The sequence below is a fragment of the Poecile atricapillus genome, chromosome 3, assembly GCF_030490865.1.
Source record: "Poecile atricapillus isolate bPoeAtr1 chromosome 3, bPoeAtr1.hap1, whole genome shotgun sequence".
NCBI classification, from domain to species: domain Eukaryota; kingdom Metazoa; phylum Chordata; class Aves; order Passeriformes; family Paridae; genus Poecile; species Poecile atricapillus.
The window spans coordinates 37,216,591-37,243,043 of NC_081251.1; the positions used below are offsets into that span (position 1 = coordinate 37,216,591).

The following is a 26,453-nucleotide window of genomic DNA, read 5'->3' on the forward strand; positions in this document are numbered from 1 at the left end:
GATGGAATGTACACCCATAGCTACAGTCTGGACAATCTTTAAGAGAGAATGCTTTTTTTTTCCTGAGAAGAAAAAAGTCTGTATGATTTTTCTGATGTGAACTGAGAAGCTATATTCTCCACAGATTCTGGAGACATGCAATTAAAGACTGTCAAATTTGCATGCACGCAGGATTCAATTGAAGGCTGAGCAGGCGATGTTATAACATTTCTCACTTGACTTGACAACCTTATATTCTTTTAACAGCTTTTGTGCATAATTTCCTTGCTTTAAACAAACTGAAGGTGCCATTGTGTAACCTGACCCCTGAGCTCAGGAGGGTGAGGATGAGGGTAGGAGCCAGGAGATTCCTGCTTCCCAAGCAGAACCAGCTGACCATCACTGGTCTGAAAAATCCCACCTGAGCAGTCTGCAACACCACACCAAACACAGATGGAGCGAGCAGAACATGGGTCTCCCTGTTATGTCAGAAACCTGACTTTTGAAGAAGAATTGAGCAGAAGCCACTAGCTGCCCTGGGCTTTCCTTAGAAAACTTTCTGGTTGGCCAGACAGATTTCCAGCAATGGCTGCAGCGTGTCCCCAGCCCACTCTCCAGCTGAGATCTCATGTTTTTGCTTCACAGCATGAGGGCACCAGAGCTTTAGAAGAGCTCAAAAAAAATAAAGCTGAATGCTGGAAAATCAACACATAATTTCAAACTTTATTTTCCTTTTTCTTTCCCCCTCAGCTGTGGTGGTTTCCCACCTCATCTCAGTGGTGGTTTTCCAATGACAGTCTGAGAGAACATCACAGCAAGAAAACTCTGACTCTGTGCACCTGGAGTCTGGAAAACCTACTGTGGTTCCAAATAAGGCTTCATAGAGTGAAATTTCATGGAGTGAAATTACAAGACACAAGGCAGCCAGCCCTGTTTCTGCTGCACACGTAGAATAAGAGGCATCAGAAAATCTTCATGCAACAGGATGAAGCTCCGTGTAGCTGGCACATTCCAGCACTTACTTGTGAAGGTGTTGAGTGCCATTAATCCATGCCCTTTAATTAGATTTGAGATCCCTTGCAACAAGCGGGATCAAGCCATAAAAGCATGAGGACAAGGCGATTAAACTACAGATTAATAATTATATAGTATAAACAATCTGGGATAAAAGAAAACTCTCATGCTCCACTGGAGACTGGCATGCTTATGTATAAAGCGGGAGATCTATAAATCTCATTGATTAGTACTTCAAATGAAACTAATCTAAAAGCATTACAAATTATTAACTGAGATATATAATACAAACAGCATGCTAGGAAACAATCAATAGTTCTCTGTGCTTGCAAACCCCTACAGCAATTTCTGTGCTAAAAAGGGGACCAGCCTAGATGGCAAACTCTAGTGCTTGCCAGGGAGTTTGTCTCATGTAAAAGAGAACAGTCCGCAATGTAAAAACAAGCATGCTTTTTTCTTACTTCTTCCCCCTCAACTTCTGCCTATCCTAAATGTACCTAACCTATATTGCAGACTGCAAAAAAAAAAAAATTTAAAATGAAAAAAAACCACTCCACAAGTCTGTCTAACTAAATCAATGAACTTTGTTTCATGTCATAAGAATGCAAACATTGTTATACAGGACCAAATACACTCTTTTTAGACAAACTTGACCACATAGAGACATAGGTTCAGGAAAGGAAGAGACAATTTTGAGCTATCAGGCTGAATGAGGATTTTGCCATTAGGACAATTTGAGTCTTGTAGAAAAAGGCTCAGTTAATTTATATTTATCAGAGGTCAAGATCAGGTAAGCCTATTCACAGATTCATGCCATTACCTCAAGAATTTAAAGTGCGAATAAGGCACTGTTTGGTTATATGCCCAAGGGAATGTTAAAATGCTTTGAATAAATATCTGCTGCTTGATGAAATACAGGACAGCCACAACTGGATTATGAATGGCATGATGCTATTCCATCACAGCATACTCTTCTCACATATAGTGTCCTAAAACCAGACACATATGTGCATGTGCCCTCAGTTATACATGTGTGTCTATACGTATATAACCACACATATATATGTACATATACATATGCACACATATATATATATACATGTATCTATATACATGTGCACACATATGCACAACGTTTAATCACTACCTCTTAAAAATATATGTATTATCACTGATGTGTGTTTCATGTCATCTGGCACAAGGTTTTCAAACATTTAAAAATGACGTCTCTTAATTAAGAGTCCTATCAGCAGAGCAACCCATCCTTATATGAAGGAAGAAATGCTCCTTTTACTCTACAAATTAGGTGTCTCAGTATCATTTGTAGCCATTATTCCACACATTTCTCACCTGAAGTACATATGTTTACATGCATTCTTCTGGGCTACACGTGGCAAGAATTTTTCCAGAAGCAGCACAAGAAAGAGGTGAAATTAAAATCCTGAAAAGATGTTTGTGCAAATGCTTTTAGTAATAATAAAGGAGAAGAAAGATGTGAAAAAAACCTCTCAAATGGGAAAATCCAGAGGCAATGGTGAAAAGCTGAAAGGATGGGGAAGAGTCTGGAGCAACATTCACAAGGACACTAAGAATCATGTTATTATGGATGTGTGGAAGGGTTCAAGAAAAAAGAAGGGAAAGGACCAGGGTTACCTTGGAGAAAGAGACTGAAGAGGCATGGGGCTCATGGATCAAGAGCTGCTCAGAAGGAAAGGCAGCGAAGGGACAGCTGGAGAGTTTCCAGGGAGAGAGGTCTGTAGTAAGGGGGCAGGAGCCCAATGTTGGTTCCATTGCTTCCAGGGAGGCAGAGGGGCTGGAGTGAGAACAGGGAAATGAACCGTGAGAAAGAGTGGCTATTGTCCAGTGTTTTCAGTGAGCAAAAATAAATTGAAGAAGCTGAAGATAAAGCATCACATACTACAACGAGTATGTAAGGCTGTTGGGAGGGAGCAGAAAAGAGGGCGCAGGCGGCAGAGAGAGATGTTTCGCTGCCCAGAACAGAGAGGGGAACGACTGCCAAAGAGCTTGAAAGAGCAGTGGGAATGAAGGCAACGCCGAGAAAGAAGATTTGCGGAAATTGTCTGTTCTCCCTCTGGGAGGTGGGATGATGCTGGGAGGTGAGGAGAGAGAAAAGTCACAGGCACTCAGAGAAGCAAACAGGGAGAAGTGTCAGAGTGGAGAAGAGATGAGAGGGGAGAGGTAATCACTGGTGAGAGGCTAGAGAGTGGGTGAGGACACGGTGCCAAGAGATGATAATCCAGATGATTAGAGAATTAGGCACAAGAGATGTCAAGCAAAAGGCAGAGAACAGAAGAGGCTACGGATGTGGCAAGAAGACCTTGAGCTTAAAATAAAACTGTCAAGCAGTCCAAATACACCAGCCATTCACTTCCCCTCTGCCTGCCCCCTCTCTCCATTGCACCATCAGGGATCAACTACCTTATTACTGAAGGGAACAAACAAAAATCCAGCTGCCCTCAGGCTGATCCTGAAGGAACAACAGAATAGGAATGAGGAGAAATAAAAGCAGGCTGACAGTAGCTGCCCGTGGATAAAAAGGAGACCTTTAGCACAGCTGTGTCTGTATTTGATTTACGAGGGCTTCTTCATGCAAAACGAGGCACAGCAGTGTAAATGGCTTTCTAAGGAAAGCCTCATGGATGGCAATTCCCACACGTTGGAAGGAAAGGAAATGAGGATGTCCTGGGCTAGACCAGGATGGCTCGGGAACTGGGGCTCCTGGCTCAGGCACTCAGCACAAAGGCACTGGCACCACGTGGTGCCCGGGCAGGAACATCTACGCTCCACAGCACCAGGACTCATCTACTGAGCCCCCAGCACTCTCTTAGGTGGCTCTCCCTATTCTGATTTTGAGTGTGTCATCCCCTTTTAATGAAAAGGCTGGCTCCTCAGGAAAAGGACTACCAAGCACTGTAAAAATCCCGCTCTTTCTGACAAAAATGCCATCTTCCAATTTAAGGAACAAAATGGAGTATTCTGGATTGCACACTACACATTTTTGTAAATGTTCTTTTGTAGTAGTAAGTAATTAATCTTGTTGTGTTATAGCCCAAAAAGTGCCTACGAGTTTTTGAACTTGCAAACAGCTGGAAAATGCCTACTTAGGCTAGTGTGCACATCTTTGAGCAATTCCTATTTGCTAATTACTCTTCCAGAAGCTGCCAACAGCTATTCTAACATTTTGCTAACCAGGGAGGGATATCACATCACATAATTGTGTGAATTAACAACAGGATGGTGGTGAAGAAAGGGGATACAAATCAGGTAGTTGAGCAAGAAATTAAAGCTAATTGTTTTGCACCAAAAAAACCTGCAGTATGTAAACACCATTTCAGAAACAAAGGACATGGCTGGGGAACAAATAAACAAAAGTGAAAGCAGCATTTGCAGAAGTTGTCAGAGTAGATTCCTTCTCTTGGTGACAGATGAGATGAGACTTAAGCCCAGGACCCCTTACAAATGAGAATTGCTAGTACTCCAGTAACCCACTGCAAACAAAGCAATATTCCCCTCTGCAACACAACAGATGTGATTCAAACTGGCAAGCCATGGCACATAAAAGCACGATGCCCTCCCTGGCTCAGCACAGTTTTTTGCAATATTCATTGCAGTGGCCCAGAGGGAATTCCAGCTCACGGTGTGCAGCAAGCTCCCCGATGCTCCTGCACAGCCGAGCACACCCCCAGCATGGCTGAAGGGGCACCAAAGGGCAACAAGCAGTGCTGTTGGAGGAATCACCTCGAGATGGAGCTGCCGATGAGCCGATGGGGCTCCCTTGGGCCTGTGTGGGAGGTGGGGGAGGCAGAGGAGGAAAATCAAAGAGGTACCTTTAGATATGTGTGTGCGCATTTAACTGCAGCAAGCTAATGCAGGATTTGCAATAGGAACGCCTGCTCTGAAAATGGCAAAGGCAAGTTATTACCAGAATGAACATCCTTATTCAGCATCTCAGGGGAAGCTCTGGCCACTTTCAATCAAATGTCTTTTTCTTGGAATGCTGTTAAGCTGTGGTCATCAATTCTATTTAAGGAATGGGAGGAATGGCTTCATATCACCATTTTCCCTCCTCACTTGATGTGACATAAAATACCAGCACATTAGCACAGGCGAAAGAAACAGAGCTTGGCTGATAATGGCTGCACTCATGTATTTATTAAGCAGCCCAGGGAAAGAGGCACCAGGCGCAGAAGGCGCAGCTCCTTCATCGAAAGAGCTGCCTAGAGCAGCAGCTTCCTGCTACAAAGAGGTTTCCTTGAAATCCCTCCAGAATCTGTAACCTGTAACTCTGTAACCAAAGTGTAAAAGCAGCCACTTGCTGCACTCTGATTGCCCACTTGAACTTCTCGAGAAGGTTGTGTGTGTATTTACCGTCGATCTTCAACACTGTGTTGCGACCTGACTTTTGGTGGAAAGACCACAAAACCTGATGGTGGCACTTACACGACCCACACACTGCTCTGCCCCTACGCCTCAGAAGGGCATGAAGAGACATGCAGCAGCACCCTCATGTGCTGGTGGGCCACAGGCAAACCTCCTGATTTAAGAGCTTGTGTTCTTCACTGCCAGGGCAGCAAGAAGAAATGATTCCACTGACTTGGCTGCTCAACCAGATTGGTAAAATCTGTTAAAGGACAAGGTGATTTTCCTGATCATTACAGCATAGACAGGAGCTGGAATTTGGCTCACATTGGCTGTTCAAATGCTTCACTACTGGGCACTGCTAGTGGGTTTAGCATCACCGCCTTCATTATCTCTCCCTGACTTCATCTTGTCTGTGCTGTATATACATAAGGACACATGGACCATGGGACTCCCAATAAACTCTTGTAATACCAGCTGTCAGCAGCCGCCTCGGAGTCAAGAAGATCATGTCTATAAACATAGCAAAACTAATTATCCCAAGGAAGGTTTCCCTTCCTCTTAAAATTAGCAGTGTATACAGTCAGATAGCTCAATGTAAACACATCACTCTGAATTTCACCAGCTTCACTATCAACCAAGGAAAAGTATGAATACTGTAGGAAGCCTTTGCTACAACAGATACTAAATCTGACATGTGAAGAGTTTTATTGTAGTGTTTCCAAAAGAGTGAAAATGGAGAGAAAACACATGATGCCTAAAACCAGCAACACACCAAAGGTTACAAGAGGCCTGTTAAATGAGTGCCCCTGTGAGAAATGGAGATGATAGCTGAAGCCCCTCCTGTGACTAAAGCAGTGGACAAACTCCAATTAAGAGTCCAGGAGAGAAAAGAGGGAGGTAGTCATTAGATAGGACATCCTGAGTTTGAGAATAGGAAGGTTTTCCAGAGAAACTGCTCTAGATAGTTTAAGCAATCATTTGTAAAATATAGGACAAGGAAGAGCTCTCAGGACCAGATGTGATCTGAGGACTATGTAAGCCATATCTCTCAAGCCAAAAGAGCTCAGATGGTTTGAAGTAAGTAGTTCAATTCTTATGGATATTCTTAAATCTCATCTAGTTGTCCCTTTTTCCAGAGACAAAAGCAACGTACTATGTTCAGTTAAGTATGGCTGCTCCTCAGACCAGTGAACAGGACATCTCCTGCAGCGCCCAGTGGTGCTGCACAGCTCAGCAGCAGTACCGGGTTAACGGGATGCATGTGCCCTTGTATTTAATGAAGGAGCCTGTACAAAAGAGATGTCTTCCAGTGACCACTGCAAGACTGGAGATCCCTCCAGCATGAAATAGGAGGGTGGAACAAAGGGTTGAATGAATCACAAGCAAGGAAAAAGGGGTTGTGGCACACCCCCACGCTTTTCCATTTCAGGTCTGAAAAATTTGGCTCTGTCGAGGTGATGCTACTGGCACCGCTACTCAGAGAGACAGAAGCAAGCAAGTCTGAATCAATCAGAATCCGTCTAAGAACTGAGCAAAATCCAGCAGCACAACATAGGATGGAGAAGTGTAATCATTTACACAGGAGTAACAAAGAAAGGCGAGCCCAGCAACCTTACCCTGAGCAAAGGAATCATCAGGAAAGCCTCGCCCAGTGCAGCTCCTGGGAGAAAAAGTCAGGAGAAACACAGCCAGATTTCCAAGCAGAAAATCCACTCCTCTTGCAAACCCTTTCCACGTCCTTGGGTGCAAAGGCACTGCAAGCTTCTGCAGAGGCAGCCTGCCCTGGAGCCCCACTGGAGCAGACTGGGGGACATGACAAGTGCCACAGGCCAGTCTTTCAAGCAAAGGAGCAACAACCACTTAACCAATGCAAAGCGACAGCTTCAAATGCTCGTGCAACAACGAAGCATCAGCAAAAGCCAAATGGAGATGAACAGAAACATGCTCTCGTAGCCACAGCCATCTGTCCCTCTTCGCTCGTTGTTTTACAAATTGACCTACTGTTCCAAATCCCAGATTTTCAGAAATAGCTCTGGCTGAAGGTATTACCAAGAAAAATGATCAGCGTCAGCTAACCAGTGTAACTGAGGAATTCTTTCCAGGAAGCTGAGGCAGTGATGAGAGAAGCTGGAAAACCAAAATCCCAGAGAGAGGGAAGCACTGGCCACTCAGATACGTAGGCAAGGAGCAGCAGGAGCGACATTTAGCAGTTCAAGTCATGTTCTCTTCTGCCAAAAGCAGGTGAGAAGTTTAATAAAGACCTGGTGCAAACGATGCATTTCAGAGAACAACCAACCACACTGGCCTTGGAGTAAAGGAGACCAGAAAACCAAGGAGATTCTTTACATCTATTACTGTACCAAATAAACAGCTAGTATTCTCCCATTAACTGAAAATCTCTTCAACTATTCCCAAACGATTACTGCCTCCCTACTCTGTACAAAGATAAATTTATTCTCCAACATAATTTTCAATATCCTAACTAGGCTTGGTAATAACAACCCCGTTAATTTAATATCCTCAGAGATCTTTACCATCTCTCTCTGTTAGGGTTTTCTGAAAGCACCTATCCTCATAATTTTTCATCCTATTAACTTGGCATGTCTGTACTGGCCTGACCAGTTTTATTATGAACTTTCACCAGCGGCAAGTGAATGACCTCCTCACATGGCTTTTGGGGGGATTTATCCCCAGCATTGCCAAAGGAGCCACGACTTGCCATGTGTCCTCCCCCACCTCAGCGCTCCCTCTCCCTTTGAAATGGGGAAAGATGAAAACTAGAAAACGCAACAGATGGTCTGAAATCCTCTTCCTGCGAAACCCATCACTACGGCAGCAAGCTTAGGCAATATTTCAAATATTTCCGCATGTGCCAACAGCGGTATCCATGACTAGGAATGATGAGGAGACTGCTTGTGAAACTCCCCCATAGACACTGTTTGCAACAGCCTAGTCCTCTTGTTGAAGGCTCTTCCCTACTCTAAACCCAATGAGAAAACTAATCTTCTCCAGATTTAAAGCTGACAGGTGGTACATGCATAATTAAAGATGACCTAACAGAGAATGCTCTCATTTCTGGCATATTATCAGACACTTAAGCAAAGCAATTATCAGTAGGCAATCTTTTCTGTCAACAGAGATTGGATGAAACATTTTGCCAGTCAGGAAGATACTGTTACGATGATACATATGTATTTGCAGATACTCCGGCAATATAATATAGACTTAAATCTTTCCAGTCTCAGACAAATGTCTTCATCACCTACGGAGGACCACAGTAACATCTCACATTTGCATGTTCCGCTGTGCCACTTCCACAGACTCACCAGACAAAATACATAGACTCCACCTTGCTCCTACTCATGTCAACCTTTTCCTTCAATACATCTGCACTGCAAGTCCTGCCATTCCTCTCCACTGAGGGAAGGACAGTCTTACTGTCCTCTCGAGCTCCTGCACTTTTTCCACCCGCACCACCTGGTAGATGGCTGATCTGTGGGCTAGGAAATCTTGTCCTTCTGCCTCTTTTTACCCCAAAAAGTAAGCAAAACCCCAGAAAATGTGTCCTCCCTCTTTCTTATTCAAACACAAACAAAAAAATCAGATCCCCCAACAGAAGCCAACCAAGCCTCCCCCAAACATCTTCTTCTTCATCCACAGGTAGCAGTCACCTGTGGCACATCAGGGGCTGGGCACTATATTGCTCTTTTACTCCTTGTCATAGCTTTTGCGACACGAAGAATTAGGGACCTCACACATCTCGATGGACTGTGCCTGTTGTAAACAACTATATCTTACTCAGGACCACAAGCTGAGCATCTTTACCTTGGGAGCTGTGACAGAAGAGATGAGTGGCCTTGTTCTCCTCAGCTTATAGAGGGGGCAAACACAAGTGGAGATCAGTTGGGAATTTTATGTGGAATCAACCCAAAAATCTATACTAGAACTAGGAATATCTTCCCTGCTTTTTGGTTAACAAGCAGATGGTATGGTCTCCCAAAATAGCAGTGTCACCCATGTAGTTTAAAAGAAGCAGAAACTTTTTAACCTAAACTCTTAAAATGCTTCCTTCAAGCAGTGTTTTGCAATGAATCTAGAGAGCGTTCTGTGCTTTTTTTTTTTTTTTTTTAATCTCCTGAGCATGGATTTTAAAAAAAGAATATTTTGTGAAAGAAAGACAGGGAGAACAAAAAACAATTAGGAAAAGGAAAGCCTAAAAAGGTTAGTGGTTTTCTTAATTTTGGGAAAATTAGGGCTGTAAGAAGTATTATAAACCGCAATTACATACACACATGGGATTGCATTTTACCTTACGAAAGAGCTGCTCTTAGGGTATAAAATTGCTTTAATATTGCACTACGACAAACGCTTTTTTAAATAAGGCTTATGATAATGGATTTTCAAAGCAAAAGTAAAGCTGCTTTTCCCTGAGAACAGGGCTTTAGAGAAGGGAAACTTCACAATGCCAGTGGTGTGCGATTTGCTGCATTTCACAAGATCTCTCATTATTTAAATTCCAATGTATTTATGTCATACATGGATAAATGATCTCATTGTTCAGAACATGTCTTTATATGAACATCTCTGCTGTTAGAACTAGCATTATTTAGCTGCTTTTTTTTCTCTTTCCTTACCAAGTCAGAACAAAAGTGTCTTTTATTGCAGTTTTGTGAACTTCATGCAAATGGCAGTTTTTACACATCAATCGTCAGTTTAATAACACTAATGATAAGAGGGGAATTGAAAATAATAGGCTGAGTTTTTGGCAAGCAAATTGGAATTTATAGAGAAGATTCTACAATGTCAAACTTTATAGTCCTGTGTTATCAAAAGCACGAGGAGTGAGAATTAAGATTAAACCACTGACTCGTTAGCAAGCTACACTTACTAAACCGCAGCTTTCCTGCACCAAGATTGATTATTTAGAAATTCACTGTACAAGATAGGAGGAGATAGTGATAGTCTTCTGGGACTGCAGGGAGCCATTTACACAACAACATACATTTGTCAGGGGACACCAATCTGACTGAGCAGGCTCAATATCTCTCACTTAAAGCAATACTGCTTAGTCTCCCAGTCTTCCCTAAGGCATACTTTGGTCATTCCTTCTCCTGCTCTATCCCACTCTTGTAATCACACTACTTGGCAGCATGCAAATTCCAGTTTTGCACCTATCGCTTGCCTGAGTGGCCCTGGTGACTTCACAGGTCCTAGTTATAGACACTCATGCTGCAGGACCAAGTATGGGAAGAGGAAAATGGCCTCATATGAGTAGCTAGGGCTGTGAGAACTAATGGACTTTCTGTGGATTAATGGATGACTACAGAGAACCACATTTTGAAAACACAGCTGATCATGATCACAGGAATAACACTAAATACAAGAATATGGTTTTCTAAATCATAGAAAAATGGTTTTTTGCATGCTTTCCCAACATGCAAAAAAACAGATGTGTCAAAATGCCAGCTTTTGACACAAAATACCACAGGAGAAGTGAGTGACACCAGATATTTAATACTACTACGAACAGGTGCTCAAGCAGGCATAGTAGTTTCCCATGACATGATGGTCTAAGGACGAACTTTACATCTCTAATGTCAAAAATCCCTTTTTTATCCAGACAGACAGGCAGAGTCCTACACGCTGGACTACTCCAAACCAGTTCTAATGAGGGAGGTATAGACAGAAATTGCATTTTGCTTCCTCCCACTCACCTTTGGCTATGATCAGGACCCACTACTAAATTGCTCTACTATTGAATCCCATCCCACACAAGGCATCTTCTTTTACACAGATGCCTGACTACTTTTCCACACAGTTTGTGGGTTTGATGCTTTGGTTTCCAGCTACAGGCTGTAGGGGCTGAAACCTTTCCATGGGAGCATTTGAACTGCTACCTTCCTAGAGTCAGTACACTTCAGTTTGGCCATATTTCCTGGTTAATGCTCCCACAACTTGAATCACCCTTTCCATGCAGAGAAGCCTGTTCTAGAGACTGCTAAAACGGTGTTGCATGTCCATCCTCCTGCCTTGTGTGAGCTTTGCCAAAAATCAAGTTTTGGAAAGGAGGAACAGAGCCCACTCCCTCCTTATCATTACTTATAGAATATAATTTCAGTGATATTTTTTATGAGTAGACAAGTGAGAAATTGTGTTTTTAAGAAGGACAAAGACTGCTGAAGTTTTACAAGAAGCCCCAAGACAAGCTGAACTTACTATGTTCCACAGGATGAAATGCAGCATCTTTGGGGAACAGATGTTTTACCATCAAGCAGCATTTTGGGAGAACTGTAGGAGCTGGGCTGTCTCACCCATGAGCAAACTAGGAAATTACAGCAGCTTGTAGGTGTTGTCTGTGTGTGAAGTCAGAGACAGAGAAGTAGTTAAATGCATCTCTAAGGTACTGTCCCTGTGCGGGTGGATGTAGTAGGTCGTTGCAGAGAATAAAATACTGAGAAATAACTATTCCACTCAACAGTATCACTGTGGCGGGTGTTAGCAGTGGGGTTTGGTGAGCAAAAAGCAGAACAGTGTGTTTTAGTTAACACACTGTGTTACATTAGCGCACACATGCTGAAAGGGTAAATATCTGGATTTTTGCTGCATTGTCACCATGACCATCATGCTCCTACCTGCTCACATCATGGACCTCACCACGCCTCTAAAGGAGACCTTAAAGTTTCTGTCCCATGATCTGCTGCTGCTCACCACAGTCCAGCCCCTCACTGCTAGTGAGAACAGTAAGAACCCATCTCTCTCCACAAATCTATGCTACAAATACCCTTACAAGCAAAATCCAGGCCAAAAAGGAAGTCCTTGGTGAAATGAAGAAATGCATTAAAAAACAATGCATGAACTGGGAACACATGATGAGATTTTTCTCAAGTCTGAAGAAGTCCTAATTCCTAATGAAAAAATGGGAGCTGTGCATGCTCACACCTTTTGATTCAGGCTGGTATCCACTCCAAACACCATCTCAAAAAATACTTTTGCTTCATCAATACATTTGTAATTCAACAAAAAAAAGAAATTTAAATAGCACCTGAAAAGCTTTGCATGGTAAACATCAGAAAAACACTGCTTTCCAAGCCTCCAGCCAGTTGTTCTGTAATATCTTCTGCTTTATGCTGACAACCTTTTTTCCCTCCAATCATTCAGACACAATGCCTTCAGGTCTGTCTAAGTAATGTAATTTACTGGAGTGGAATTCCCTTGATACCTTCTGCAGCACTCAGTGACAGTATCATTTATACTCTACACTGTCATGCCATGACACTGATACATTGGCTTTCATCCCTCATTCAGCGCAGAGGGTGCAATTTCACCTTCCATTGTGCCCTTCTGCAGACTGCGCGTACAAATTCCCCCCATTCATTCCTAATTACAAACCTCTGCTGAAATACTCTCATTAGATTTATATTTCTCACTCCAAAGTGTCAATCTTATTTCAAAATTCCAATTTTCTGAGAGATTCATCCATTAGCAGCAACCTCCAAAGCATTCCTTAACCGAGTGCATTAAAAGTGAAGCTGGCAGAGCAGAGACACACTTAAAATACACCATTACAGCAAATCTCCATTGCTAATGTTTTTGCATTATTTGAGCAATGCAATAAGGAGACTGGCCAGCCCTGCTCCTCCAGCAGCGATGGGCAGAAGCCACCAGTCAACTTCTGTGTCCAGCTCTGCTCCCACTGTGAGGCTGCACCACATCCCCAAGGCATCTGCTGCTGCCACTGTCTCACAGTACAGCATGAGGTGGCTGTTCAATGGACTGCAGAAGCTGAGAGCCACAGAAAGAGTTTATGACAACCGTAAAAATGTCCGAGTACAGCTTGTTTTCTGTGGTAAAGTTAAAAAAAAAACAACAAACCAAAAACAAGCCGGGGGTTTCCCAAGGTAGCAGTTCTGCTCTGCAACCCAAATGGTTGTTAGAGCTCTTCAGCTGAAAATCTCAACCACATTGTTTGTGTCACTTGCACTAATCCTAATTTAGTGGCCACAGGTAGGACTGTTCCCTTCAAACTGTGTACAGAAAATACAACTTCACAGATTCCCTGGAGCAGCTCTACAAGTAGTTAAAAAAATCAAAAAGAGATCCTTCTACCTCTTCAAGAGAAAGGCAAACACCTTAAAAACCTCATCACCATACAAGGGAAAAAATGAAGAGCTCAGCAGTGGGTACTGATAGTTGCACAATGCACCCAATGTGCCATCTCTAAAAATAGCCTGTGTGGCGATACCCCTGGAAGAGTCCAGCATGTCTCATCCCGCTGGAAAGCGCAGCAGCAGTGATCGGCGCAGGAGTGCCGCTGCCACATGACGCACATGCTGTACTCTCTCCTGTCATTATCTTCAAAGCCATCAGGTTTGAACTTACCTGCAGCAGGCACAGCAGTAGAAAAAGAAGGGTGGGTGGGGAGAAAAAAAAAAAACAACACCTCTACAACTGTACTGAAAAAGGGAAAATTCCACAGAAAAATATTACAGCAAATGATTACGCCCCTTGTCAGCATCTGAGCACCTACAGGACTGAGACATGCAGGTTATTATAACAGAGGTAATGTAATTCCCTGCAGCAGCTACTGTGGGGGAAACTAATAACTGCTCAAGTTTTGCCCCTTCCCATCCGAAATATTTTAAGTCTTGATTACTGTATCAGCTCTCTTGCCATTGCTGGCAAGAGCCGGTCCAACATGCAGCCACAGATGTAAAAGCAGAAAGGAGCATTTCAGCAAAAAGGCAAAAGTGAGGCAGCAATGACAGGCACTGAGCTCTCCTAGGAAGAGAGGGAGGACTACACCAAGCTAATTCAAAGGGATTTCATATTGCCTAATGAAAGACTCACCATTGACAGCGTGACTAGTCCATGGAACAAATGCGTGCACCTCTAAGTGCCCCCAGCACCCCACATCCTCTGCACCACGTGGTGTTACTCAGAGGGAAAACCTATTGTCTTATAAAGCCCGATTCTCAAGACCAACACCTCTGCTACCCTGCAAAGCCTGGCAAAGCTGAGAAGAGCACGAAGTGACAAGAAAGCAGTGATACTTAAGTTGCCACACAGCAGAAAGCAAGTTTTCAGGCTCTACCGTGGGTCCTGCAGCTCTTGGATAGATGCTCTCTCCTCTCATCCATCACAAGAACGACATCAGACCGAGAAGCCTGACACGCACAGGCACACTCATTCTCTGGAAATGCCACAGCTACTTAATGAGTGAAGCTGGGACAGCACCAAAGCTGACACCATGAAGCTACAAATTTCCCCACATACACTAACATCTCTCTTCAATATTTCTCTTGGCCACAAGCTGACATATCAATTAATGTGGTCAGAACACATTTAGTAGTTCAAGATACCACAACTGGTTTAGTGGATTCCTAACCAGTGCAACTACCTGGAAAAGCATCACACAGTGTATTTCAACAGTCACGCTAAAAGCAAACCAAAAGGATTTTATCTGCCAAAAGTTCACCCTGAGAATTTTTTTCTTGAGCTCAGCAGATTTATATAGATTTCCTTTTTTTTTTTCTCCTTTGCTTTTTCTTTGCCAGAAGATGAAGTTCTGGATCAACAATTCAAGGTACACCACTGAAGTTTTGAAAGTTTTGACTTTAAAGATCTTTCAGTCCTCTCCAAAGCTGCTTTTTCCAGACAGCAGAACAATTCTGCTTCCAAAATTCTTTCATCACCACCTTTAACTCATGTACTAAACCTAACTACTTTTTCTATTTCTTTTCCAGTAAGAAGTTGATGAATTAACATAGCCAGACCACACCACAAGTAAGCTCTGACTCTCCTTCCAACACAGACCCATTTACAAGCATTAAAACCCAGGACTCACCCACCAGACAGAGCCGAAGCTGCAGGCAAGCCAGTCATCAGAGCTCAGAGAAATATTATGCTTGCTCCACAAATGCTGAAGCATTTGAATCTTATTTTTAGTTGTACACAAAGGGCAATAAATGGAAAATCTTATTGTAACCACTGCTTTTTCGTGGCCACCCACACATCCAACACCTACAGCAAAAGTATATAAATGTAAAAGCCCCAAAACTCATGGCTCATCTGAACAAGGAATGCAAACTAGCCGCTGTTACTTTTTTTTCTCCAGTTTATATCTAGAGTGCCATTATATTCTGTGAAACATTGAAGACAACTTTTCACATACTGTGCTTTTCTACTGTCCAGGATTCTGCTGGATTTTCATACCTTTTTCCCAGTACCAGTGTCCCTGGTAAAGTCCTTCTCTAAGCTAGCTGACCACTGACTGATTTTCAAATGATGAAGTAGAGAAGGTGCTTCCCCATAACTCTCAGTTTCTTCCCCCACCGTCCAAACTACTGAGGTACAAGGAGTTAATGCTTCACTTACCTGTGAGAAATTATGCTGAATACTCTACCCAGAAACTGGCAATTAAAAAAAAAAATCCCTTTACACTCATAACAGTAGAAGAACTTCAAACAAATTGCTGTCAAGGATGATTTCATTGTGTTTAGATCCACTTTACTTCAAGTCACTTTGTAAATTACCCTTTAATTTTATACCTAAAACTCTCAGGTCTACTATGATGCCAGTTTACTCTCCTGTGTGTCCTATGTCTGATTCTTTCCACTTACAGAAAGTAACACAAGCATGAACCTAATTATCATCTGAAAACCTGCAGAAAACTAATTCAACTGAGTAAAAAAGAAATAAAGGAAAAAAGGTCTTAAGTCTTAAGACCAGACCCAACACGAGGGTGATGCCATGCCTGGAGATGTTGAGAGTTAACAATCTCATGCCATTAATCATTTTGCTGTCGTGGAAAGTGCAGGTTATTATAGCAAGAAAACGATCCAATAGAACGCTTTTAGGTCTCAGCTCTTTGTACATCATAACAGGAAACATGTCCTACCAGCTTGCAATCAATATTTAACTAAATGATCGAAGACAAAGTGCTGGCTCCAGAAAAATGTACCTTTACCTGCCCTTGCTCATCAATTGCCCGCTAGACCCAAAAGCACACCACCTTCCTGCAGCTCCTGACAAGGCAGGGGCAGAGCCGGCTGCTCTCCACGCGCGCTGCTGGAATCAGGTGTGTGCTTTTCTGCCGAGGATCTAGGTCGCAGGACCCGTGTGCTGAACGCCGCAGAAGCGCGGGTATCTAAGTATTATGAAAATAAATGGGTCATACACCACTGAGCTAACAACCACACCACCCCCAAGCCGGGCACTGAATGACTGTGCAGGGCTCTGCCAGAGGGAGAGGAGAGGTTGAGCCAGCAGTGAAAACAAAACTGATGTGGTGAGATGGATGGATTTTACTTTTCACTGGTTTGGGTTACAGAGAAAGTTGGTCTCACTGTCCCCATGTCTCGGGCTTTTCTGTAAAAAAAAATAAAAATAAAAAAAGCGCAGCAGTGTACAGGCTGGTAAGATGTCCTGCGGAGATGGGGAAAGGGGAAGTGCCGCTGCCCCGGGCGGAGGGAGGGCTGTGACTCAGTCCCTTGGGCTGGCACACACACACACACACACACACACACCCGCGCTGTCACCTGCCACAGCAAGAAATAAAAGTCCTGGCCACAACACGGCGGCCCCACGGGAAACGCCGAGTAAACAGATCAATGACGCCGCGTGCCCACGCAGCCCGTGGCACCGCCGGCGTGACGAACAAACAAACCTGTGGTCAGTGGCAGCTAGGCGAGAGGTAGCCACACCTGCACTCCTCAGGCCATGTATTTGTCCAGATACATATGTTATTTAAAAAATCGTATTCATACACACACACATACATATATGTTACTTTGATAAATATGTATGTTTGATTTTTATATATACGCACACATCTGCACTTATAAATAGAATGATATTTAGTCAACGGATGTATTTGTATCACAAGCTGTCCCTGGCCACCAGCCTGGTGAGGTGGAGAGGCACTGACAGTGCTGAGAAGCACCCGATCACATCAAGGGACTGACAGAGCTGCTGGCAGTGGCCAATGCACGGGATGCCACAGGAAGCTGTCAGGGTCCCCAAGGCAGGAGACGCTTCACACACTGGTGGCAAAAGGTCTAGAGTCCTGATATGCCAGTACCATTAAATGGACAAGAAAGTGCTTTTGCCCCTGTGAAAACAGCACTCCAGCAGGAAAATGTACCAGAAAAAACATAAAATGCAGACATGGCCACATCTCTCATCCAGTAAGACAAACCTGTCAATGTCCTCAGGTATGCTCATGGCACTTGGGAAGAGGATTTGCTACTGATGGTTAGGAGTGTTTGGTAAGTCAGTGTCCAAAATGATACAATTTTGCCATCAGAAATCTGCTTTTCTTCTGAATTCTGAATTATCTTACCTTTAAGTGCAGATTTAAAAAAAGTTACATTTTTCACAGGCTGTGGTGGTAGGCGGGTGACAGACATTTAACCACCAATATCTGCATATTTAAAATTTCACATTATTTACATCTCCCTAGAGATCGGCATAGGATAGATTTCAAGAAATCTTTCTAAATTTTTTAAAAATACTCTGAAGAACTCATACCTAGCAAATATGAAATTTCTGTACAGAACTCTGAGTTTTAGGTTGCCTTATTTTTTTATCCTGTGTAAACCAATTATAGGCCCTTGCTGAATTCACTACATTGGATAAGCAGTACAAATCTGGTCTTTTTATGAGAAGGACATTGATTTGGATGCTATTTTTGCTGCTTTTAAAGGAAAACACACCAGGCTAAAACAAAAGGAGAAATGTGAGCAGAGTGTGGAAACTGCTAGGAATAATCACCTGCCTCCACTAGAATGTCAGCAGCCCTGCCCCAGCAGCTGCTCCAAGACACAGCTCTGTACATTCTCTGTCATTTGTGACTGTTTGGGATAACAAATGGACAGAGCCGCTCAGCAGAGCACAGCTTCTCCCCGACCGCTGTACTCCCACATTACAATACACTCAGTCTAACCTACCCAGGATTAATTCCCAGAGAACCTGGAGAAATGAGATTTTCTTTACTATCTTGGCACATGCACTGTAACAGGGTTTTGCAATATGTTCCGTCAGAGCAAGCAAGGGACATTCTGCTTTGAACTCACACATCAGTAAGAACTATTTTAATGGAGATTTTATCAATCAGCATCCTAGTAGTCCTATAGAAACAAAATAATAAATGGAAGGGGGGAAGGGTGTACTTGTTTATCCCACTGCACCCTGGGAAAAGCAAACAAGAATGTGGTTGTTAGAGCTGGGTCAACCTTGTGCAACTGCTCTTTCCAGCAGGGCTAATTAACAAGTGAAAGTCTGCTTCTTTCTATGCAAATTGCTATAACGAGGTAATTGTTACAAGCAGAGTCTGTCATCGAAAACAGCCAGACAATGGGAAACACTGAGAAATCAAATAAGCAACGGGCAGCTTGCCCTCATGTCTACCTGTGCCGGCATGGATCTGCACACACGATGGGTGCAACCCCAGCCAACAGCCTGTGAGGTGATGCATGGGTTTTCTAGGAGCTAGAGTACACACCATGTTTTAAAAATGATGCACAGCTCAAGCATATAACCACAGTCAAAAGAGAAAGAAGAAAGGAAAAAAAAAGGAAAGGCATATATTTGATGATGGCTCCTATATCCTCACACTGGTTTTCAAGTTCATTTGGTCCTCAGACCTGATTTTGTCCCTTGAAAAGGAGATGTCTGATTATTTGTAGCACAGCTAAAAGCAAGACAAAACTTCCTATGCAATTCTTGGAATGAGAGAGGGTTTTTCTTACCCATTTTTGTCTGCTTTTTCAAGTCCCCCAACAAGGATGATATTTTTGAAGATAGTTCCTCTGGAAGTGTTTTTAATAGTGAATTTGCAAGATGCCTAATGATAAGCTTTTCAAACATCATGAGAAAAGCCTGCAAAAAATTGTGAATAAGGCTTGCAAACCTCATGGGAATAGTGCTAAGTAGGACTAATGAAAAACAGAAAAAAGCTTTTTCTGCCTGCCTAGCTGTTACAACTCATATTTTCAAGTCTTCTTCCCTAAAGACAAGCACTAAAAACAAATTTCAAGCCAGATCCAAAATTTTTCTCCTAGTCAGACGATTCCTGCTAAGGGGGATTTGATTAATAACTGCAGCAGAGAATGCCAGACCCTCAAGGAAATGGCAACACTCTCCCTTTTTTGGAAAACTAAATCAAACTCACACCTTGTAAGGCATCTTTGACAGTGAATTCTGTTACTACCCAGACTTTCTCCACTGCCTATGACTTCATCATTGTTTTTGCTGATACCCATCGCATCAGAGAAAAAAATTCCTGTCTTTAAAAACTGAATTTCCATATGCATTAAAAAACACTATCCTCCTTTTGCAGTAGACCTTTCTTGTTTTAAATACATATTTTAGTGTCACATAAGCAAATAAAGTACCTCAATAAAAGGTGTACTTCTAATGTAAATGCTTCATTCCCAAAACACTCATATTATTTAGAAATAGTATTACCGATCAGTTCCTAAGATTAAAAATGGTATTAGTAAGCATTCAGGAAAAACTGACCAGTAAGGAGTGGTCTACTTCACTGACCTGTTCTGACTAAACTGCATCATATGCATTTGTTACTGCAGTGAACAAACACGGGCAGGAACATGCACAGTGCCACACTGTGAACCATGATTCTGTATTACCTCCTTTTGTCAAGCTGCTCTGTACCACCATCCTGAAGATAAAAACCCCTTAACCACAAAGAGTTTTGGTTTTGTTTCAAAAAACAATGAAATTAAGTTGCATTCAAGCCTCTTCCCAAACTTGTCAGCTCTGGGGTGTCCCACCCTCCACAGAGCACAGACCATCGCATCCATGCCATCCTTAGAGTGGTCCAGAAGCTTCTTCTACCTCAGAAACCAGAATTATGGCTAGAACTGCTGACAAACTGCAAAGCGCCAAATCTATTATTCTAAGCCAGGCTGTGCTATGGAGTGTTTCAGAGGAAGACTCAGTCATTGTGGGATCACGGATGAAATATGTGCACAGGACCATAAGCTGCTCCCCATCTTGGGTGAAATACTCAAGCACAACAAGCACTGGGGAATACTACCCTGTCTGAGAAGTTAGGAAGGGATCTGCAGTCCCCTCAATCTGTCCCTAGTAGATCTATGCACAACTTTCTTTACCCTCCTACAGTCAGGTGAAGCACTTAATTCCACTTGGAAGAAGCTGGAGGTAGCAATGAAGATACTTCTGATGCTTACAGACCCTTTTGGGGCAGCAGGCTGAAGGATAAAGCAGCACCAGGGCTCCTCCAAGGGAAATATTCCAGGAACCCGAAAGCAGAAGGATATGGGTTTTATCATGGGACAAACAGAAGGGTGCCTGCAGTCCTGCTGGGCAGATGATGGCCTCCAAACTCACACAGAGCACGTGCAGCCTTGCCAGAGCACACCAAGGTAAGTGTTCACACAACCAGCCCGTTGCAGAGAAAAACAAAGCGTACTTAGAGCAACGGGGCGAGTAGAGCTATTTTAAGTACTTCTTGCCATGGTTTACTGTAGTAGCAGAACACTTAGAAAAGCCGTCAAAATGACAATCACTATTTAGGTTAAAAAAGCAAGTAACTACTTCAATAACAATTTATTCACCACCTAATGTTTGCAGTTGAATTACAGCTTTTACTGTGTTTTTCTAAAGTGTGATATTTACTGCCTCTACCTTGCTTCCCCAAGATCTTTTTTTCTTTCCTTTTTTCTTTCGTTTTTTTCTTTAAATAGAAAAGAATTGGAATCATGACTTACATGTAACTTTTCTAGGTTCTGTGCTGGCTAAAATATTCTCACGATGCAGGGAACAGGATCAATGGAGAAATTAAGAGGCTGCAGCAATCCATTAAGAAGTGACCCTCAAAAGTTCTGCAGGACAGTGTTCTGGCAACTCAGTTGGAGCAACCTAAAATAAAATGAAGGCAAGAATTAAAAAAAATCAAGCACTGAATCTTCACAAACACCTCTTTGTTTTTTCCTTCTGATTCTAAAAAATGCATTGGGGCATCTTTTTTCTTAAATATAGAATGTCTTTATGCCAAACATGACAACTAATTTATGTCCACAGTTCCTCAAAGCTTTATGCTGTAGATACCTTCCTACAAAGACCATGTTTTCCTTCCGTTCGTATAGTATGAGGCTGCTGAAAAGAATTACCAAGCAGATAAACTAACATCTTTGTGACTATTCTACCAGATCACACCACAGGTATGTGCATTGTTATGCATACATACTACGGAATTCTGTATGGGTTGGAATGGGTTGGAGCCAGGTTAGCTTTAAATCTCAACCAAAATCACCCTACAGTTCTATGAAATTGCACATCACACCAGAAAGGAGTTATAACAAAACCAGCAAATCTAGTGGGCTTTATACAGTAATTAATACTGGCTTTTGTCAAAGCTTTGCATTGATTTTATCAAGGAATTTAAGCTAGGAACACAAAATTTGTTCCTTTGTTTCTCCTTTACTCTGGGGAGCTTCAGAGAAGAAACACCATCAGCATAATTTGGTATCCCTCGGTTGATGCAGTGTATGTCATAATCCTGCAGCCACCCTAAAGCAAAAAGCCACCTGTCACACCAGTCCATGTCAAAAGAAAACTGGAGAGAGAATGAAATGTTCATCTGCCCACGGAAAATTCACTGTGCTGTCACCTTTGTGCCAGGGGCTCAGGGCTCAGTCCCTGGAGGGGAGGCACTCTGGGGTGGAGAAGGCTGGTGAGAGCAGGGCTGAGACCAGGGGGCTGGAGGAGGGGATGAAACCCCCAGCAGCCAAGTCCCAGAATCACCACACAGCCCAGATCCCACAGTGCCCACAATCCAAATCCCAGACTCTGGAAAAGGCTTCCCCCATCTATCAAGGAAGCGGTCACACTCCGAAGTGGTTGGAGAGGAAATACTTGTGGAAGGAGAAGTAATTAGCTTTAAGCTACAGGGGTTCTCAAGTTTTCAGTGGGTTTTCAGGGATTTTCAAGTTGCCAGTGCCCAACACTTTACTGTTTTCCTGGAAAAAACATTGGAATGCTTAACTACTATTTACTTGAGTGAAGTTGGCAACTGGGAGTGGAAAGGAAGATGGTCTTCTTTTGAACAGAAGGGGACAGCAGCAGTACAAGCAGTGGCATGTATCTGTCTTTATAGGATCACTGCAAAGGCTGTGCCTGCAGAATTACCACAAGTTAAAGCTAGATAAAGAGGGAGGTGAGGAAAAGGAAAATAAACCCCAAAAGTTTAGATTTTTTTTTTTAAACTACTAATATTTTTTTAAAATCTTGCAAAATCAACTCTTCAGTAAAACTTCTGGTTTCTCAAGAGATGTCTGCTACATCTGTTTTTGACTAATGCCTGTTTATGACTCCATAAAAAAGTGTGTGTGGGGGAAAAAAATCCCAAAACACAGTGCAAATGAGAGGGATTTGGTTATTTTTCTAAGTATGCTGTTCCTGGTAAAAATGGTTGAATATTTTCTGAGCAGTGATCCTACTGAATTTTACACCAAGTCTGGTGGGGAATTGGTTCACTTACAAAAAGCAAGTTATTTCCTCTGGATGGAACCCTCCTAGATGGTTTACCAACAGATGCTCAAACTCTTGCTACCTTTAAGGATTACCTAATTAGTTACTTGAAAAGAATCACAAGGCTGTGCTAGGAGCACAATGCACAATCTCTTTATACAGTTTTCTCCAACTGGGCATAACATTCACTGACAGACTATAAGAGTACCAAATATTTATGGTCACAAATATACATTATCTAAATTGCCTATAAACCTAAAAATATAAACTCTAAATCTGCTCAGTAATAAATCACTGGTAGAACAAAAATAACTGTTGCTTGCTCAGTGGCCAAAGGACTAAAACCAGGGAAGCCTCTGTGTTTTCAACGATAAGTTAGTTTCCCAAGCGAAAATTGCACATGCCACAGCGTATCAGAAGAAAATGAGAATAAACAGAAGTTGGGAATAGGCAAACCAGAAAAAAAAAAAAGGGGCGGGAAGGGGAAAGAATTTTAGCACCACTGAAGCTTTTCTGAGAAGGACTGATTGATGTTCACTGCTGTAGAAAGCATGAGGCTGCATCCCAAACATTTCATTCCCTTCTGCAAATGTCTCACTCCATACCTCTCCCCATGTCCCCCAGATATTCTTGCCCTATGCGGGATGATCCAGCCAGCATCAGGTTTTACACATGATCTAAAAGACTAAAGCAGGAATCTCTCTGCCCAGGGGTCAGCTTAGGGTAGAATGAAACTTAACCCCCGCCTACGCTCAGCACGAGGGCTTCTTCATGCTTTCCATTCGACAAAAGACTTTTCCTGAAACAGGCAAATTATTAAAGGCAAAGCTGTTATTACAGCTGCAAACTTAAAGGAATACATAAAAACTGAGTTCATGTGAAGAGCCAACGTTGCACCTACTGCAGAGGAATTTCAGCAGCTTAAAAGGCTGATCAGCCAGGTTTACAGCATTAGGAAGAGCTGGATTTTAGGCAGGGTAAGATGTACTCTCTGCTCCAAGGCTTGCTCACATCAAGGTTTCAGCTCTCAGCACAGACCTGCACATGTGGGCCATCAGTTAACAGGGTCATGAGAGGCCACAAAATCACTGTCCTACACCAGCTTGAAGACCCAGCCCCTGCAGTCTTGGAGGTTGCAAGAAAAAACTTATATTTATTCTAAAAAGAATCATCCGCCTTAACAGCTTGCAAAGAAATATAGAAAAATAATAATACTTCCAACTGGATTTAGTAAATCTGTTTGATTTTTTTTTTTTTTTAATTGCATTATTTAACAACCTCTTGTACATTTTTCAACCATGTTACCCATTCTTTCCCCCTTTCTGATGGCTTCCAGTGCCCTTCTGGTAGCTGAAATTAGCACTGAGGAATGCAAATGTAAAGGAAGACACACCAGACATTTTAACTGGCAGAAGAATGCATGAAGCTGAAAAACCATTTGCTTCAATAAAACACCTTCCAGTTTGGATTTCTGTTATAGAGGGTGTTCAAAGGACAGGTTTTGTTTTCAATAGGGCTTTAATGCTTAAGAGGAGGAAAACTGGCAAGTTCTTCTGTTTGCAACAAACAAACCAAGAAAGGTGAATTAAGAAGGGCAGGACGAATGTACCTGGGTATTACTCCACTTATCACAAAAGTTGTTTCAGACACACAAAATTGTGTAGTTGTGCTCAAGAAAACCAGAGGTGCTGGGTGGGCCATGAAGGAAGTGAGTAACAAATGCAACAAATGCACAGTGGGTTTTTTATCCTTATGTTCAGCATATGTGGATAAAATGAGGGCTAAGTAAAATGACCCACAAGTAGACAAGTTGGTGAGCTTCTGTCAGATGTGCACAGGAGTTAAAAAAATATTTAAGGAAGGCTGAGCACCTGCAAGCTGGGAGAGGTAAGCACAGGTGTGCAAACAGAGTTGGTGTTTTCTGAAGCAGTGCCTCACTTGGTGGAGTGCAATGATGCTGCTTTCACAAATATGTGCAGAAATTGATCCCTGTGAAGTCAAGGATCCCGCTTTGTTACATGCAATACTATCACAGATCAGCAAATGTGTTTTCCTTACGTTTTGTATGTAACTTCTTTCTGGTTGAAACAGCTTCATTGGAACATTTGTAGCTTGAAGGGTCGCCTGAGGCTGAGAAGGCATTTGCAGTGCTCCTGACATCTAATGCATGATCTCTCCCTGAAATGTGTAAATTAAACCCAAGATGATATGGATACCTATGTCACAAAAGAGACACAAGGGTCTGCTTCACCCTCAGTGCACCTTATTTCCTCATAATAACCTGCGTAGCTCTTCCAAAGGGAAAGAATGTGCTCATCTATCACTCCTGCTTGTTCCCACGTGCACTGTTTAACCAGGGGCAGCCAAAACAGGAGTCAGAAGGGCTTCTTCCCCAGCGTCCAAAGGCAGGATGCCGAAAACCAACACAACCAAGGAGGTGTGGACCACAAACAGGGAGGTACCCACCCATCCCAGTGCTGACATGACCAGCTCTGCAGTGCATCCCTATCTGGCTGAGCTGTGTCAACAGTCAGAGATGAGATTGAGCTATTCCCTCAGGTAATGGCAAGACAATGTGAGGAACCACCCTAGCTAGAAACTATGACTGAAGTCACCAGAAGAACCTCAAGACAACTGTTGCTGGCTGACTGGCTGCAGGGGAAGGCAGTTGATGCTGCTGCCCTGGAGTGCTCCAGAGTCTGCAAACTGGATTTTTACCACCTACACTTAACAAAACCAACCAGGCTTAAACAGAAAACCTTTACAGCAGCTGGGGAATAGTGCATAGTGAGAATTTTCCACCCTTCCTTGCCCTCTGGTTGCAGTTAAGTCTGTGACACATCAACCAGACAGGGCTAGGAGAAGGCATAAGGCTGTAGTTCAAGAGTATTGCCACAGGAACTTGTAAATCTTTTTATGTAAAACCTGAATGATTTTCTCATTGGAATATACTTGACTTAAAGCCACCATCGAAAATATTTTATCTTGGGGTTATGACTCATGAAAGAATGGCTAGGTGTGAAAGGAAAGTTAATATATTCTGTGAGAAAAACCCCCTCCCCAGCAACTTTATCAGATGACACGAGTTGAATATTTATGTCCTATGCAGTAAAACCAACAGACAGCAAAAGCCACAGCCTAATACTTTGTGTCAGATCTGATGAAAATTCAGATACCTAGCTTATTTCCCCTTAAGGGCTGGAAATTATGGTGAACACACATGCAGACAGGAGAAAATGAGATGGTTCAGTGATGAGGATGAAACTGGTGTCCCTCAGTCTGGCATGTTGGAAGCTGATACCAGACTAGCCAACGCTGGTTCTCTCGGGTAAGAATGCTTCCCAGGTCATCACAAAATGACACAGCTTGCTGGGTTAATGCTCTAGGACTCCTGACCCAACACGTTACCCACAAAAACACACCCCTGCCATGCCAAAAAGATGTTCCCGTGTTGAATGACTATCATGGTCAGACTTTTACTGCTGATTTCTTTTAAAAGTTGCAAATTGAGAAAACAGTTAACATACAGAATGAAAGAACAGGCCACAGTCAACCACAAAAAC

The 26,453-nt window shown here is 42.7% G+C and overlaps 1 protein-coding gene across 2 annotated transcripts in view; it reads right to left on the reverse strand.

The window, feature by feature from the left end:
* Nucleotides 1-26,453, reverse strand: part of BACH2 (BTB domain and CNC homolog 2) — a 182,842-nt gene that overhangs the window by 57,933 nt on the left and 98,456 nt on the right. For both annotated transcript variants that reach the window (XM_058836054.1, XM_058836056.1), the window contains one exon: nt 21,129-21,279. The gene's annotated coding sequence lies outside the window, so the exon portion shown is untranslated. The remainder of the gene's footprint in view (nt 1-21,128; nt 21,280-26,453) is intronic.